The following is a 17,539-nucleotide window of genomic DNA, read 5'->3' on the forward strand; positions in this document are numbered from 1 at the left end:
GTTAAGACTGTTCCAGCATTTTTGCCTAAGGTGGCTTCAGGTTTTCACAGAAGCCAGGAAATAGTCCTACCTTCATTTTGTCCCAATCCCTCAGGAGAAAGGGAACTGAAATTTCATTTTTTGGATGTAAGGAGGTGTATCCTACAATACCTAGAAATGACTAAGACAATAAGAAAGTCTGATTCTTTATTTGTTTTGTTTTCCGGGACCAGAAAGGGACTCAGAGCGTCTCGATGCACGATTGCCAGATGGCTTAGATTAACTATTGGTCAGGCATATTCATTAGCGGGGAAGGAGATTCCTATGGGTATAAGGACACATTCTACCAGAGCCATGGCAACTTTCCAGGCAGAGAAGGCTGGAGCAACGCCAGAGCAAATATGCAAGGCAGCGACATGGTCCAGTTACTCCACTTTCGTTAAGCATTACAGAGTGGACCTGGTGTTGGCAGGTGAGCAGGCCTTTGGGCGAAAGCGGTAGTCCCACCCTAATTAGTAAGTGCTCAATTATCCTCTCATAGTGGCTGTCCTGAATGACGAAAAGGGAAAATTAAAGTTACGCTTACCGGTAACGTCTTTTCCTGTAGTCTTTCAGGACAGCCCTAGTTACCCACCCGAAACTTTGGGGGGTCTTACAAAAGACCAGAACGCAGCATGGTAATGATATTGGATAGTAATGTTATTAATGTGTTCTTGAATCTCCCCAGCTGGCCGGAGGTGATCTTGAAAAAACTGAGGTCCGGCAGGGGAAGTAAGAATTTATGGGCTGGCGCAGTGTTTCCTAGAGGAAGAGGAGGAGACTATCTCTCATAGTGGCTGTCCTGAAAGACTACAGAAAAAGACCTTACCGGTAAGTGTAACTTTAATTTTTGTCCCAAATTGAGAGCCCTGCCTTTTTAAGAACATACCCATTTTTAAAGGAGAAAACACATTCAGGGATTATTAATACTGGTGATAGTTGGCCAATAATTTATCAAAATATCCTCTGTGTATTGCTGCTTTTTACTGTTTTTTGATTCAAAAAACAAAAACAAAAAAAACAAACTTTTTTTTAATTGGCAAAAATAATGGGTAACTGTTTTACAATAAGGGGGCATACATATTTCCCCATTCCGAAATTGTTCATCAACTCAGACATGTACATATATACATAACTCCGTTACGTACATATATACATAACTCCGTTACCTAGAATTAGGCCCGTATAACCTCGTTTTTTTTATAGAACTTAAAACAAACAAGACTAAAAAAAAAAAGAGAAAAAAAACGGGAAAATAATAGCAAAGATAAGCTAACATAAAATAATATAAAATAAAATATATTGTAAGGCATAGGTTCATTCCTTTAGGCTTATCTATGGGCCTTATTACCATATGAGTTACCTTCTACACAGCATATGCATTATAGGAGAGGCCTCAGGCTCAAGAGTAATGCCTATTTACAGCAGTAGAGTCTTTACATCCGCAGCAGTCTATCCATTATTAATTGGGGGGGAGCAAGGTTGGGGTCATCCAGCCAATTTTTCCATATAAGGTCAAATTTTTTTGGAGCCTTCCGATGTAGATATGCCAACTGTTCTCTAATAAGGAGTGAGTTAACATATGCGATCCACTGAGCCTTTGTAGGCACGTTATTGGCGAGCCAATAACGTGCTATGAGTTTTCTAGCCAAGTATAACAGTCTAGTTACCATTCTATAAACATCTTTTGCATACATTTTAGCATCAACCGAGCCCAGGAGACAAATCAAAGGTCTGTGCTACAGCGGATACAGTCTGTGTGACCTCTGTCCAATATCTAGCAAGTTTCGGACAGCCCCATATCATGTGTATAAAATCTCCCCTGTGTGTTAGACTTTAAGGGCATAAAGGGGAGTCTCTTCTACCCCATTCAAATAGTTGTACGGGTGTATGATATGACCTGTGAAGTATAAACAATTGTGAGAGCTTGTAAGATGCCGCAATTGACACCGACAGGATCGACTCCAAGGCCATGTTCCACTGGTCATCATCTAAGTCGCCCACATCCGTAGACCAATGTGTTCTGCATTTAAGTGTGGTTGGATTTTGGATTGTGGCCACCAAGGTGGCATAGGCCCTGGATATCAACCCCTTGCGGCTGTCAGCTTGTAGGACCTCCTGTATTAGATAAGAACTAGTGAGAGTTAGGCTGACTGTTCTTGTTTGGGTTTGCAATGCATGCCTGAGCTGGAGGTATTGATAGTATTGGTTCCAAGTTAGAGAGAATTCCCTACATAGGTTTTCAAATGATTTGAGTATATTGCCATTATATAATTGTGTAAAGAACCATATCCCTATTTTTGACCACGAGACGAATCCCTGTAATTTGATTAACTCAGGGTAATTGGGGTTATTCCAAATGGGAGTAAACTCCATTGGACCATCTATGGTTAGTGTTTTTTTTGACTGCCTTCCAAACCTTCTGGATTAGTATTGCCGTTGGAGAGGACGAGGGGATACTCGATAAACTCATCTCCAGATGAGAGCCAGCTGTTAATATGGGGTTGGTGCGAGTCACCAACTGTATAATTGGGTCGCCTGGCTCATGTAGATCCCAGCCTGCAAGTTGTTGCAGCTGTGATGCTAAGAAATACATCTTGGAGTGTGGCACTGCCAGGCCCCCCCCCCCCCCCCTTTGCCAAATTGTAGTAGTGTTAGGCTAATACGGGCTCTACCTTTTTTCCAAATAAGGTCGCAAAATTGGGTATCAATCTTCTTAAACCATTTATTGGGAATCCACATAGGTGAATTGTGGAAGATATATAAAAGTTGCGGGGCCCAGACCATTTTGATCAAATTTACCTTCCCTACTACTGACAGTGGAAGCTTGCAACATCCCTGGCATTTTACACGTTGTCTTTCCAGTAGGGGTGCCAGGTTCAGTTTCAAGTATTCAACAGGGTTCGGTGATATCACTTCCTCCCAGATATCTAAAAGTGTTAACAATAGCCATTTGAGACGCCTCTGGGAGGAGAGATGACATCAATGGGTCTAAGGGCATAAGTACTGATTTGGACCAATTAATAGTAAATCTGGAAAATCCACCACATTTAGTAATGGTTTCCATTAGCGTCCGCAACGAGTCCCCTGAATCTGTGAGATAAAGCAGGGCATCGTCGGCATATAGAGATAACTTATCCTCCAGCCGACCCCTGCTGAATCCCACAATATTTCCATCATTGCGGATTAGCATTGCGAGTGGCTCTACTGCTAGCGCAAATGGTAAAGGGGACAGCGGGCAGCCCTGACGAGTACCCCGGTGTAAGTGGAGGTGCTGGGAGAGGGAGCCGTTGATTCGTACCGTGGGTTCAGAATAGAGTACCTTCACCCAGTTGATAAAAGTTTGTCCCAGGCCAAAGCCAGCCAGGATTTCCCAGAGATAGGGCCACTCAACACTGTCAAAAGCCTTGGCGGCATCCAAGGACAGAATGACCCTACCTCCGGGATTATCCACTGGAGTTTGAATATTTAGAAAGAGGCGTCGGATGTTATCCGCCGTGGACCTTGCCGGAATAAATCTGGACTGGTCACGATGTACCAGCCTCCCAACAATACCTGCAGGCCTGTTGGCAAGGACCCTCGCCAGCAACTTGACATCAATATTTAGCAGCGATATAGGACGGTATGAATCTGGTATCTGTCTATCCTTGCCCGGCTTGGGGAGGACCACTATAATAGCCTCCCTCATCGAGTCAGGCAGATGTCCCGTCTTAGCCGCCTCTTGTAGAGCCCGCAATAGCGGGGGCAGGAGGGAAGACCCATACCTGATGTACAGCTCGGCAGGCAGCCCATCCGATCCAGGAGATTATGGTTTGGTGCATCTGCTAGTGCCTCAGCTAGTTCTTCTGTCGTGATGGGGGAATCTAATGTTTCTTTTTCAGCTGCCGTCACCTGGGGAAAGGAACAGTTCCCCAGAAATAAGGCCAGGTCAGACGGGGTATTGTTAGTTTTAGAGGTATATAAATCTGCATAAAATTGCTGAAAGGTATCCAAAATGTCGACAGTAGAAGTGCTAATCTCTCCATTAGGATTTTTGATTTCTGTAATGGAGGTAGACTCCTGCTGCGCCTTCGCAACCATAGCCAGTAAGTGACCTGTATTCTCTCCCTCCTAAAATAGTTCTGTTGCAAGAAATCTTTTTTTTCAGCTGCTGATAAAACCACCTTGTAATATAGTGATTGGGCCTCTTTCCAGTTATTTTGGTTAGTTGGAGTAGGATCCATCACTAGAGCCATCTCTCTATTCTGTAACTCAAGGCGGACCGTGTCCTCCCATTCTCTAGATCTTTTCTTTATTCCAGATATTTCCCGTATGAAGAGACCCCGCAGGAAAGCTTTTAAAGCATCCCATACTACCGCCCCATTAGCAGAGTGCTTATTGAATATCAAAAATTCCTTCAGTTCACCAGGGATGGGATCTGGGGTAGGGAATAAAGTTAACCAAAACCGATTGACTCTCCACATCGGTCTGACAGATGGAGCTGCCGTGTCCACCTGCACCCAAAATGGAGAATGATCCGAGAGGAGACGGGGTTCGTAGGCCGCATCTAAAACATGTGGGAGCAGCATATCATTACCTATACCCATATCTATTCTATAGAGGCCTCCATGAGATGCAGAATGACAGGAATAGCACTGCACGTCCCTGTTGCGCTCTCTTCAGACGTCCCATCTCAGTTATTAAAGCCGCAAAGGGGAATTCCCGGGGTGTCACCCCTCCAACACCAGGATGCATGGACAGCCTGTCCAGCTGTGGGCCAATAACATTATTGGGCCTGGATGTCCGGTGGGAATCGGGAGCTTTGTCTGCGCCTGGACATTATAAAACACACAAATGGTACTCTCCTTGTGTTCAGGGGAGTCCACGGAGGGCAACGGTGTCCGTCCCGAGGCTGTAGGTTGCAGGATGGCGGTGCTATAGCTTGGATTCCTCATTAATGTCGGTGGAGCTGACGGCTGCACGTCTTCCTACATGCCTCGCTCGGCCACGCCCCTGCTTTTTGTTTTTATTTGTATTTTTTTACCTAAAAGTGACAAGTTAGAAAAGTACAATGTTGTTAACAAATCCGTAAAACAATGAAGAAACTGTATAGTAATGCTCCGTACACACGGTCGGATTTTCCGATGGAAAATGTTCGATCGGAGCGTGTTGTCGGAAATTCCGACCGTGTGTGGGCTCCATCGGACATTTTCCATCGGATTTTCCGACACACAAAGTTGGAGAGCAGGAGATAAAATTTTCCGACAACAAAATCCGTTGTCGGAAATTCCGATCGTGTGTGCACAAATCCGACAGACAAAGTGCCAGGCATGCTCAGAATAAATAAAGAGATAAAAGCTATTGGCCACTGCCCCGTTTATAGTCCCGACGTACGTGTTTTACGTCACCGCGTTCAGAACGATCGGATTTTCCGACAACTTTGTGTGACCGTGTGTATGCAAGACAAGTTTGAGCCAACATCCGTCGGAAAATATCCTAGGATTTTGTTGTCGGAATGTCCGAACAAAGTCCGACCCGTGTGTACGGGGCATAAGAGTGGGGAAAGGAGAATTCAAAAGCAGTTTGAAAACCATAAGCCACATTTTTTTTTTTTTTTTTAAAGAGAAAAAAAAATGAATAGACATATATTTTTGCAGGTAAAAAAAAATGTGAGTTTGTTTATTTATTTTTTTTTTCTACAGGAGCCTGAAAAGTATTGCACTTGTGATCAGTGGATTACGGGTGCAGGATTCCTGCAGACCTTTCCTCCAGCTTTCTTGCCCTTGCCTCTGTAGGGCTTTCTGTTTGAGATTTGGAGGAAGTGTCAGTGGGCCATGAAGGCTATCGCACTCCATTGAGAACTACAAGCAGTTTGCTGTGGTGGTAGATGTTACTTTTTTTTTTAATACACAGAATGCTGTGAATGAATGACACAGCTGCTCTGATTTTAAAATGTGCCAGCAGCTGCAGGGTAGAGAAATCCCCATCTGCTGTCAGAAAGAAGGGTGGTGGCGGTTGCTGAACATGTTAACATGTTGCACCCTTAACCACTTCAATACAGGGCATTTTCACCCCTTCCTGCCCAAGCCAATTTTCAGCTTTCAGCGCTGTAACATTTTGAATGACAATTGTGCAGTCATGCAACACTGTACCCAAATGAAATTTTTATCATTTGTTTCCCCACAAATAGAGCTTTCTTTTGGTGGTATTTAATCACCTCTGCGGTTTTTATTTTTTGCGCTTTAAACACAAAAAGAGCGTTTTTACTATTTGTTATAATAAAAAAACTAAATTTAAACAAACAAAAAAATATTTTTTTCCTCAGTTTAGGCCAATATGTATTCTTCTAGATATTTTTGGTAAAAAAAATTTGCAATAAGCGTATATTGATTAGTTTGCGCAAAAGTTATAGCGTCTACAAAATGGGGGATAGATTTATGGCATTTTTATTTTTTGTTACTAGTAATGGCGGTGAACTGTGACATTGTGGGGGACAGATCGGAGACACTTTTGACACTATTCTGGGACTATTGACATTTATACAGCGATCAGTGCTATAAATATGCACTGATTACTGTGTAAATGTCACTGGCAGGGAAAGAGTTAACACTAGGTGGCGATCAAGGGGTTAAATGTGTTACCTAGGGAGTGATTCTTCTAACTGTGGAGGGGATGGGACTGACTAGGGGAGGAGACCAATCGGTGTTCCTGTATACTAGGAACATACAATCTGTCTCCTTTCCCCTGACAGGACATGGATCCATGTTCTTGCTCTGTCACCAGCAATCGCAGGCGCCGGGCACGTGCGGGCCCCTATACCGCCGGAAAGCCGAGGATGTCATATGATGCCCACCCAGGATGGGAGATCCCACCTGCGGACGTAATATTACAATATGCGGTTATTGAAGTGGTTAATATGGGTATAACGTGTAGAAGGTATAAAACAACAATTGCCGCGTAAGTTGTAAGTAGTGATGAATGCATACAAAATATAAGTGACACTCATCAGTCCATCAAGGTATTCATATAGGAATAAATGTGATGAAATCATTGCAAACGTGTCCAAAGATGATGGACGACCATACACCCAAGTGCACCTTCCACTGTGATAGTACAAGATGTGCCCTTACCGGATATCTAGACTCCACTTTATAGGAGCCTAGTCTGACATGGATTCGCACATCATGAAGGATCCATCCACTGGGTATGAAGGAGGATAACGTCACGGCCGACAGTGCTGGTTTTTCACTCTCTCTCATGAAAGTTTTATTAAAAGGGAAAAAGTTGCCACCTAGTGTAAAACTGTGGTGGTTTTATTGAAAAAAGGCTATTAAAAGTTTCCACAGGTCCAATACAGTGTATCACATGAATAAAAAATCTCTACATAAAAGTTTGCAGATCAGGATCAGAGTAGGGTGGTGTAGTTGGGCATAGACTCTGCTCTACTAGTTTCGTCATACATAACGTCATCGGGGGCATGGAGTCTATGACCATGCCCACGCTTATATCAAGTCCATGACGGAAAGAGAACAGCTGTTTGTGCAAGATAATTTTCTCAAAAATTGTTGCCGTTATTTTAAAACAGGTGGCCAAACCTCATTATGAAAAAGGTGATGGGTTAGCCCATCAGAAAACCAAGTCTCATTAGTATTACAGAATAGCCATTCATAATATCAGTTTAATGGCCAAGTCTAATTTCCAAAATGACACGGCCGCAATGATGGATGGAGAACCAGCCCTCGGTTTGAACCAGAGGAGCGAACCAGAGGAGCAAACCAGGCCTCTTTTCCCAACTAACTGTTTAGAAGGTAAACTTATTTGCAATGGTTGTAGGTCAGATTATTTATTTTAATGTTTGGTTTGTATTTATATTTTATACTTTTAAACATGTTTTACAAATTAACATTTAATATTTGAAAAAGGATTCCATAAAAACTGAGTTAGAAAAGATAGCACAGCAAAAGTATTCCTCTTTCTGGCTGACTCTTCCTTGTAGGTCTAAGCAATATATATAAATATAGGGATAAGTCATTCCTATGATTTAATTCAGTTCTGTGTGAAAAGTTCAGTTTGAGCTATTGATCTTTTGAAACAGGCTTTTAACAAAATCTTGGTAAACACAAACTAAAAATCGGTGTGTGCAGGGGTGTAACACAGAGTATGTATGGTGTCCGAGCTTCGCTCTTGACATGATCCTGCATTTCCCACCTGCTGCCCTGTGCTCATTACATAGTGCCTTCTGTTAGCTTGCAGTCCCAGCATACCTGCTTTCCTTCTTGGTAGTGTAAGAGATGTCTCCCACCCTTCTCCTGTGGTGACCATCCTGGGTTTTCCTTCTCTATGCCAGTAAAGGGCAACAGCCTTACAGACTACTATAGAGGTCGTGAGTCGAACGATCCTTCAGGCGCTGACATCTTAACATCTATCACCACCTGCAGGGAAGCTCTGACATTCTATATGCTCTTTCTGCCATGAATGATGGGGAAAGATCCTTCAGTTTCAGCAGGTTGACAAGGGACGATTCTGCAAATTCAGCTGGCCTGGAGCCTTCCATCCACTCTGGCAGAACCAGCTAGCGGATGTTGTTGCAGCAGAACTGGTTCTTCATGTCCACCAATTTCTTTTGGGCAGCATATGGCAATGGCCAAATACATCTGAGCCCAAAGCAGAGCTGTACAACCCTGGAAAGGGATCTCCCAGGAGAAGGGAGAGACACCTCGGTTTATGCCGGTGGAACGGTGGGTCCGAAGGGGGAGTGTATTGGAGGGAACCCGAGTCTTCAGGAGGTGGAAGAAATCCCAGGAGGGATGGTTGAATCCCTGGAAGTTGAAAGTCGTGGTACTACAAAACCCAGCAGTGAATCAGCAAAGGACTTGTGATGAATCCAGAGACGGCCTCTGCAGGTGCAGTATAACCCTTTGTATGGTGATCTTAATTAACTAAGTGCATCTTAATCAGAGTTAATAGTGGATGAGGAACATTTGAGAGCACTTCCTACAAAGAAAGACATTCAATTACTTATAACCGCGGTTGAATCATCCTGTAAACAGGCTGTGGAAGGGTTAAGGGAGGAAATGGGGGCACTGGGATACAGAGTAGAGGAAATGGAGATGGGCCAGGATGATATTAGACAAGGAGTGGCTGATATCCAAGATATGACAAAACATCACTAGGAAGTGTTGAACTTTCTGTTAGATCAAATGGATAATCAAGAAAATAGAGATTGTAGGCAAAATATATGTATAAGGGGCCTGCCGGAAATAAAACCAACATTTTGAATTGCTTCCAAAGGTGATCAGTCTGTTCCAGTTAATTCTGGGGCCATGTGCATCAGATAAGATTGAAATAGACAGAGTCCATCATGCCCTTGCCCCTACCCCCCATAATGCAAAAAAACCAAGAGTCATTTGTAAACTACATAGATATCCAGTGAAAGAAGCCATCTTGAAAGCAGTCGGCAATAAATCCATGGTTGATTTTGAAACTGCACAAATAGCTTCATTTCCACATTTATCATATAGAAATCTTATGCAATGCAGAATTATGAAACCCTTGCTGGAAGTTCTAGAAGCAGCTGATGTTAAATATCGCTGGTGATATCCCTTTAACCAATTGCCATCCGTCATATGACGGCCAGGCGGCGCGGCTCTCGTTCTGGGAGGGCATCATGACACCCTGTCCTTTAAACAGGGAATGCGCGCATCCCTGTTCCTTCGGTGGCGGCGTGTCACGGAGACACCACTCGCCACCGTGGGGGGTAAACAGCCATTGGGCATGGCTGTTTACCACGTGACTTCATCACGGCCAATGACAGATGGTACTGCCCCCATTGTGCACAGCGCATACGCGCGATCACGTCGGTGGTGGCGTGTTTCCGGGAACACTGCTTGTCACCGATGATGGTAAACAGCCATTGGCTGGCGGCTGTTTACCACGTGATCGGCTGTGAGCTTTGAGGTGGAAGGATAAAAGGGACGTGCACATGATGTCCACCATCCATGACGACACTACAATTAAGGTTCAAAGAAGACTAGGTCCCATTGAAAAGCCAATATGTGTCCAAGATTATAATCTCTACATGGGGGATTTCAATGACCAAATGATTCAGCCCCATTTGTCGATAAGGAGGTCCCGATTCTGGTACAAGAAGGTAGCAATGATTCAGCCCCATTTGTCGATAAGGAGGTCCCGATTCCGGTACAAGAAGGTAGCAATTTATCTCATCCATTTGGTCGTTTATAATTCCTACGTAGTCTACACCAAATCCACAGAAAGCCCCGCTCCCTTCCTACAATTCATAGAAGAAGTTGTTACGTCCCTCATCTATCACCAAAGACCCCCCCCCCCCCCCCAGAAGACCTTCGCTCTGAGGCTGTTTGCCGACTTCATGAGCTCCACTTCCCCTTCAACATTCCACCATCTGAAGCAGGCCGAAGACAGCAAAAAAAATGTTGTGTGTGTGCACCAAAAGAGGATTTCGAAAAGATACCAGCTACCATTGTCCCCAGTGTCCCTCCCAACCTGGCCTTTGCATTGGTGAATGCTTCCAATTTTATCATACATCCCTAAAATATTAGCCCATATTTTTAACCATTTCCCCATTTTCATCATCTGTGCTGACCATTTTCCATGCTTCCCCAAATAACCATGCCACTACCTTCCACGTGAACTGACCCTGGCCTGTTTTTTTTTTTTACTATGCCTCTACCTACCGTTTGGACTACTTCCACGTGAACTGACGCTGGCCTGTTTTTTGACTATGCCTCTGCCTACCATTTGGACTGCTTCCACGTGAACTGACCCTGGCCTGTTTTTTGACTATGCCTCTGCCAACCATTTGGACTGCTTCCACATGAACTGACCCTGGCCTGTTTTATCAACTACGCTACTGCCTACCGCTTGGACTGCTTGCACGTGAACTGACCCTGGCCTGTTTTATGGACTATGCTTTTGCCTACTGCTTGGACTGATCTGTTGCCCTGCTACTGTAGTACACAGGGGTCTCACATATGTGAGGGGCTCCAGAATTGTTTTTCCGGATGGAGAAAACAATTTTTTTTGTTTTTTTGTTTTCTCCGGGTTTCGGAATTTCCGGATTAGGGTCTGGAGTCCGGAGGCTTCATAGAGATTTGGGTGGGTCGAAGCCTCTACCCCTGTGCCCCTGTGCACAGGTCTTACCTGATTGCGGCCCTCAGCCTGCTGCTGACTTACTGCTATCATGCCTCTGCCTGCCGCATGAACGGACCACACCGCTACCTGGACTATGCAAATAATTAGCTGTAGCAAGAGGCAGTATGTTTATGAAGGGCTGGAGAGCGGTACAATGAGTGTCTGCAGGTAACAGTGTATCCGGACCAGTATTATGGCTGTGCTGGCTGTCTCTGCCTGGACAATTTTTCTATGGACTGTGCTGTGCTGACAATATCCTTGTGCTGACTATAGACAATATTCCTGCCTGCTGCCTGGATAATTACTATTGCTGTCGCTAAGCACATCCCTGCCTGCTGCCTGGACCAGTGCTCTCCTCTGTGGATACTACTAAAAGCACAGGTAATGCTTTTTTTTTTTTTTTTTTTTACCCTTTCCGCAATAGAATTTATTTTGGAGTTGGATTGTAATTCTTGGTATGTACATGCTATGTGTTAGAAATTTGTAGGGCCTTCAAAAATGATAGGTTGCCAGGAAATTATATATGTCATTTCTGCTCCTAGAATGCCTGATGGTGCTACTTGGATGTTGGGCCTCTGTATGTGGCCAGGCTGTGTAAAAGGCTCATACATGTGGTATCACCATACTCAGGAGGAGTAGCAGAATGTATTTTGGGGTGTCATCTTTGCTATGTACATGCTACGTGTTGGAAATATCTGATAAATGGACAACTTTGTGTAAAAAAAAAAAAAAAAAAAAAAAAAAAAAAAAATGCGTTTTCATTCTTTTTCCACATTTTCCAAAAACTTCTGGAAAAAAACGAACCGTTCAAAAGACTCATTATGCCTCATAGATTATACATTGGGGTGTTTGCTTTCCAAAATGGGGTCATTTTGGGGACAATTCCATTGTCCTGGTGCTTTAGGGCAGTGTTTCTCAACTCCAGTCCTCAAGGCGCCCCAACAGGCCATGTTTTCAGGTTTTCCATTATTTTGCACAGGTGATTTGATCAGTTTCGCTGCCTTAGTAATTACCACAGCCGTTCCATCGGAGGGAAATCCTGAAAACATGACCTGTTGGGGCGCCTTGAGGACCGGAGTTGAGAAACACTGCTCTAGGGGCTTCAAAAGTGTAATAGGTGTTTGAGAAATTAGATGTGTCATTTATGCTTGTAGAACGCCTGAAGATGCTACTTCAAAGTGGGGCCTTTGTATGTGGCCAGACTGTGTAAAAGTCTCACACGCCATACTCGGGAAGAGTAGCGGAATGTATTTTGGGGTGTAATTTGTTATATGCATATGCTCTGTGAGAGAAATAACCTGTTAATATGACAATTTTGTAAAAAAAAAAAAAAAAAAAATCTTAATGTTGCAAAGAATTGTGGGAAAAAATTACAACTTAAAAAACTCACCATGCTACTTACTTAATACCTTGGAATGTCTACTTTCTAAAAAGGGGTCATTTGGGGGGTATTTGTACTTTCCTGACTTGTTAGTGTCTCAAAAAATGAGATAGGCCTTCAGTACATCAGGTGTGATCAATTTTCAGTGATTGGCACCATAGTTTGCAGACTCTATAACTTTCACAAAGAGCAAATAATTTACACTTATTTGGGTTATTTTTACCGAAGATATGTAGCAGTATAAATTTTGGCCAAAATTTATGAAGAAAAATGACTAATTTTCAAAATTTTATGACAAACAAAGAAAAAGGCATTTTTTTTTTCACAAAATGTACGGACTTTTTATTTATAGTATAAACAATAAAAAACCCACTAGTGATTAAATACCACCAAAAGAAAGCTCTATTTGTGTGAAAAAAAGGATGCAAATTTCATATGGGTACAGTGTTGCATGACTGAGTAATTGTCATTCAGAGTGTGAGAGCCTTGAAAGCTGAAAATTGGTCTAGGGCAGGAAGGGGTGTAAGTGCACTGTATTGAGGTGGTTAAGGTTGTAGCAACCCGGAATGGGAAAACAACAACACTTCAAACGAAAGATGATTTGCAACACTTCACAGAGGTGCTGGAGCTCCCCCTGGTGGACTTTAAGGATTGGAGATTGAATAACTACAAACCATCACTACAGCGACCAGGACGATTGCAACAAGTGCCAGTTAAAGGTCAATGGACAATCAATGTGGATGTGGATAAGACAGGACTATAATCCGATCATAGAAAGATATGCCTGAGTAGTGGTGTAAAGTGAAAAAGGCTAAGAGGAAAGGAGAAGATTGCCTAGAGTTGACTGGGCCCTCAGGATCTACTCGTATTTCTATGGGTACTAAGGGACATTGATTATGTATAGCTATTGTAGCTCCTCTAGCCCTAGGAATGGGTGAAGGTGCACGAAACCATTGATTATATGGAAAAAGAGGCACACGAGGGGTCGACCCTGCTACGAAGTGCGTCTCTTGCAAAAAAAAAAAAAAAAACTGTGCCTTCATGTGACGCAGTTCATGCCAGAGATGGCCCCTCTTAACAATCAAACAAAGCCCTCTCACATTACACAATACAATCCTCATTCTACCTGATATTCTCTCATTACTCCCATGAGTCTCTAATTGGTACTGCTGTGCCCGATTGGTGTCTGCGCCCAGCCTTCTGAGCTCTCTCGCCTTGGATGCATCTGATGAGAAGGAGGGAGAAGGAGAAAAAAAAACAGACAAAACCCATCTAAAAACCGTAGTCTACTATGCCACTGTCTGTGGTACATCCCCCTAAGAGGAGAGTGAATCCAGGCAGAGGTGCACCACCTGTGCCCGGAGTGTCCCCCCCCCCCTTCCGCCTTTTGGCAGAAAACAAAGTCCCTTGTCTCGGGACTATTTTAAAATTAGATATAAGGCCAAACCTGTCTATTTCCAACATCAGTTCCATCAAAGACTCGAGGAGTGGTACAACAGTAGATTATCTGCGTAAGCTGAGATCTTATGTTCCCTTGATCCAATATAAATCCCCTTGATCTTCCCATTTCCCCTAATGGGGATGCCGAGCCATGTGCCTTTGAGGATGAGGATCACCTTTCAACAATCTTTTCCTTTTGTTTGACACATTGATTCTATATTCTATTTAGAGATTTATATCTCTTCAGGTATAAAGCGCCTATATGATCTAAACTATGGACCCTTGATGGTATCCATAATAAAAGACTTGCAAAAGTGGAGAAGTCATACTCTGACATCGTTTGGCAGGGTAAACGCGCTTAAAATGAGTGCAGTTCCCAGGCTTATTTACGTTTTACATACCATACCCATAACACTCCCACGGATAGTCTTTAATCAAATACGAAGGGCTTTTATGACCTTTGTGTGGGGAGATAAACATCCCAGGTTGGCACACGAGATTTTGAGGAGACCAAAACGGGAGGGTGGGGTGGGACTCCCGGATATAGTGTTTTATTACAGAGACATGGCCATAGTTCGTATAATGAAATGGTGCCATGACTTTGCTAATAAAATTTTGGCTGCCCTTGGAGAAACATTAGCAGGTAGGAACTTGGCCGGAGCCCCCTGGATTCTGGTTTCTTAAAGGGGGTTATTGGAATAAGCATCACCATTGACGAAGACAACACTATCCATTTGGGATAGAATGAACAGTACGGGAAAGTTTGCCCCCCCCCCAATATCTCCTATAACACCATTGGAAGGATTTCCCTGGTTTTCCCCTGGGGAAGAGAAAGGGAGTTTAGATCGCTGGGGAATGGACAGGAAGGGTAATTGCGCTGGTGTGGCCCCACAGGGTAAATTGCTTCCATTGGTGGATTTGGTTTGAATACTGGGTGAAGTACCAATGGCTGTATGGAAATACCGTCAACTGACAGACTTGTTCAATAAGTGGAAGCACCAGATTAGGCCAGTGAACCCGCTTACTGCTTTTGAGGAATGGTGTGTTAACTTATCAGAGCCGGGTCATTAGTTGTCTCGAATGTATAGGCTGGTTCTGAGCGCTCAAAATATGACAGCTCCCTATTTTATTTGAGATTGGGAAAGAGAAGTGGGCTATAATTTTACATCAGAGCAAATTAAAAGGCTGATTGGAGCAACATACCATACTTCAATAAGTTCCCATATACAAGAGATGTCTTACAAGTAAATTCCTGACAATATGGTATCATACACCGGCTCGATTGGCTCAGATATATCCATCGGCGGATGGTAACTGCTGGAGAGGATGTAACCAGAGGGGTTCATTTCTGCATTTATGGTGGCATTGCCCACAGATTAAAGTTTTCTGGGAGAGATAGCCCCTTGGATTAAGAAAATTACACAGACCTATAGTATTCTCTCCATTACATTTTCTTTTTCATGGGATGCCATCATCTGCTAGGTTTTATAAGAGAAGCATTACTCCCCATTTGCTATATGCAGCCAAATTTTTGATGCCTAGCTTTTGGAAACAGTCTGGATGTCCAACTATAATGGATTGGAAAAGGGAGATAGAAAAAATAATGGAAGCAGAGAGATGGATACATATGGTTAAAGACCAACAGAATAAATTTAAAGATACGTGGGCAGGATGGCTGTATTACTCCTCAGAAATAGGGGTGTATTCTGACACTTCGCTCCTACATGTCAAAAATCATCATTTCTTTGCTATAAAATTACATAGAACCCCCAAACATTATATATGTTTTTTTAGTAGAGATCCTAGAGAATACAATGGCGGTCATTGCAACTTTTTATCTTGCACAGTATTTGCGCAGCAATTTTTCAAACGCGTTTTTTTTTAGAAAAAAACAGTTTCATGCTTTAAAAAAAAAACAAAACAGCAAAGTTAGACAAATTTTTTTGCATAATGTGAAAGATGAAGTTACGCTGAGTAAATAGATGCCTAACATGTCACTCTTCAAAATTGCACACGCTCGTGGAATGGCGCCAAACTTTGGTACTTAAAAATCCCCATAGGCGACGCTTTCACATTTTTTACTGGTTACATATTTTGAGTTACAGAGGAGGTCTAGGGCCAAAATGATTGCTCTGGCTCTAACGTTGGCGGCGATACCTCACATGTGGGGTTTGAACACCGTTTTCATATGTGGGCGGGACTTGCGTATGCGTTCGCTTCTGCGTGCGAGCTCACGGGGACAGGGGCGCTTTAAAATTTTTTTTTTTTTTTTTTATTGTTAATTTTACTTAAAATTTTTTATTTTGACACTTTTTAAAAAAAAATAGTTTTGATCACTTTTATTCCTATTACAAGGAATGTAAACATCCCTTGTAATAGGATATGACATGATCGGTCCTCTTTACAGTGAGATATGGGGTCAATAAGAACCCACATCTCACCTCTGGGCTGGGAAGCCTAAAATCAAAAAAAAAAAAAAGATCACTGCTTTCCAGCCAAGGCAGCGTCGTTTTTTTTTTTAATGCAGAGGCCGGGCGTGACGTCATAACATCGCGCCCAGCCTCCGAACGATCATAGAGACTCCGGCGGCCATCTGGTCCGCCGGAAATCTCTATGATCTACATCCAGCGCCGGCGGATCCGCTCTCCGACTCACCGATCGCTGAGGTGAGTCGGTAGAAGCACCGGAGGGCAGCGGGAGGGGGGACGTCCCCTTTCGCCGCCCGTAAGAACGATCAAGCGGTGGAACAGCTGCTATGATCATTCTTGCGGTGTACGGAATCGCCGGCTGAAAATTCCGGTATCTGAATGATGTCTGTAGCCTCAGGCATCATTCAGATATAACACCGGAAAGTCGAGGCCGTCATATGATGGCCTAAGGATATGAAGTGGTTAAACCGTTTTGAGGTCAATGCTGTGTTATGGATCGGATAGTCTGAAAATCTTTTTTTGGATGCACCTGGTGGGGGGAATTCAGGAGGAGGTGGGGTTTTTTTTTTTTTTAATTTTTTTGTGGTGGTACGGTGGAGAGATGATTGATGTCATTAAAGGAAGAGGATAAGTTATAATAGTAAATTAGGCACGGGATGGACAACACGTAATGGAATCACACAAAGAAGGGTAGATTTGAAATGAAAGGTGGAGAGATATAAAAATGAAATGGTAGAGAGAGATTATATTGAATTAAAACGCTAAACTTATGTTTAGCCTTTTTTCGGAGACGAAAATAGTAATTTGAAATTATACACTTTTTTTTAATATTTATTTTTATTTATTTTTTTATTATTTTTATTTTTTTTATTGTATTGTTGGTTGTTTGACACATGTAATAGGGCGCTGTAAAGTCCCCTTTTTAATTATACTTTTGAATAATGTTTTGCACAAATTGAGTTTTGGTTATGGGTAGGTAGGTGTGTGGGCTTTTTCCTTTTTTTTTTTTTTTTTTTTTTTTTTTTCCCGTTTCTTTTTTCTCTTTCTCTCTCTCTTTTGAAGAGGACATGACCAAGAACCCGGTGTGTTTTCTTGGGGTGGGGGGGTTAGTGTGGTGTATGTT

General features: G+C 42.9%; 1 protein-coding gene across 2 annotated transcripts in view; it reads left to right on the plus strand.

The window, feature by feature from the left end:
• USE1 (unconventional SNARE in the ER 1) overlaps nt 1-17,539 on the plus strand; it is a 190,604-nt gene that overhangs the window by 27,350 nt on the left and 145,715 nt on the right. Inside the window, exon 2 of one of the 2 annotated variants that reach the window (XM_073593048.1) lies at nt 707-849. The exons of the other annotated variant lie outside the window; for it this stretch is intronic. The gene's annotated coding sequence lies outside the window, so the exon portion shown is untranslated. The remainder of the gene's footprint in view (nt 1-706; nt 850-17,539) is intronic. 2 annotated transcript variants of the gene reach the window in all.

This window comes from Aquarana catesbeiana, linkage group LG01 (genome assembly GCF_042186555.1).
Source record: "Aquarana catesbeiana isolate 2022-GZ linkage group LG01, ASM4218655v1, whole genome shotgun sequence".
Taxonomy (NCBI): Eukaryota; Metazoa; Chordata; class Amphibia; order Anura; family Ranidae; genus Aquarana; species Aquarana catesbeiana.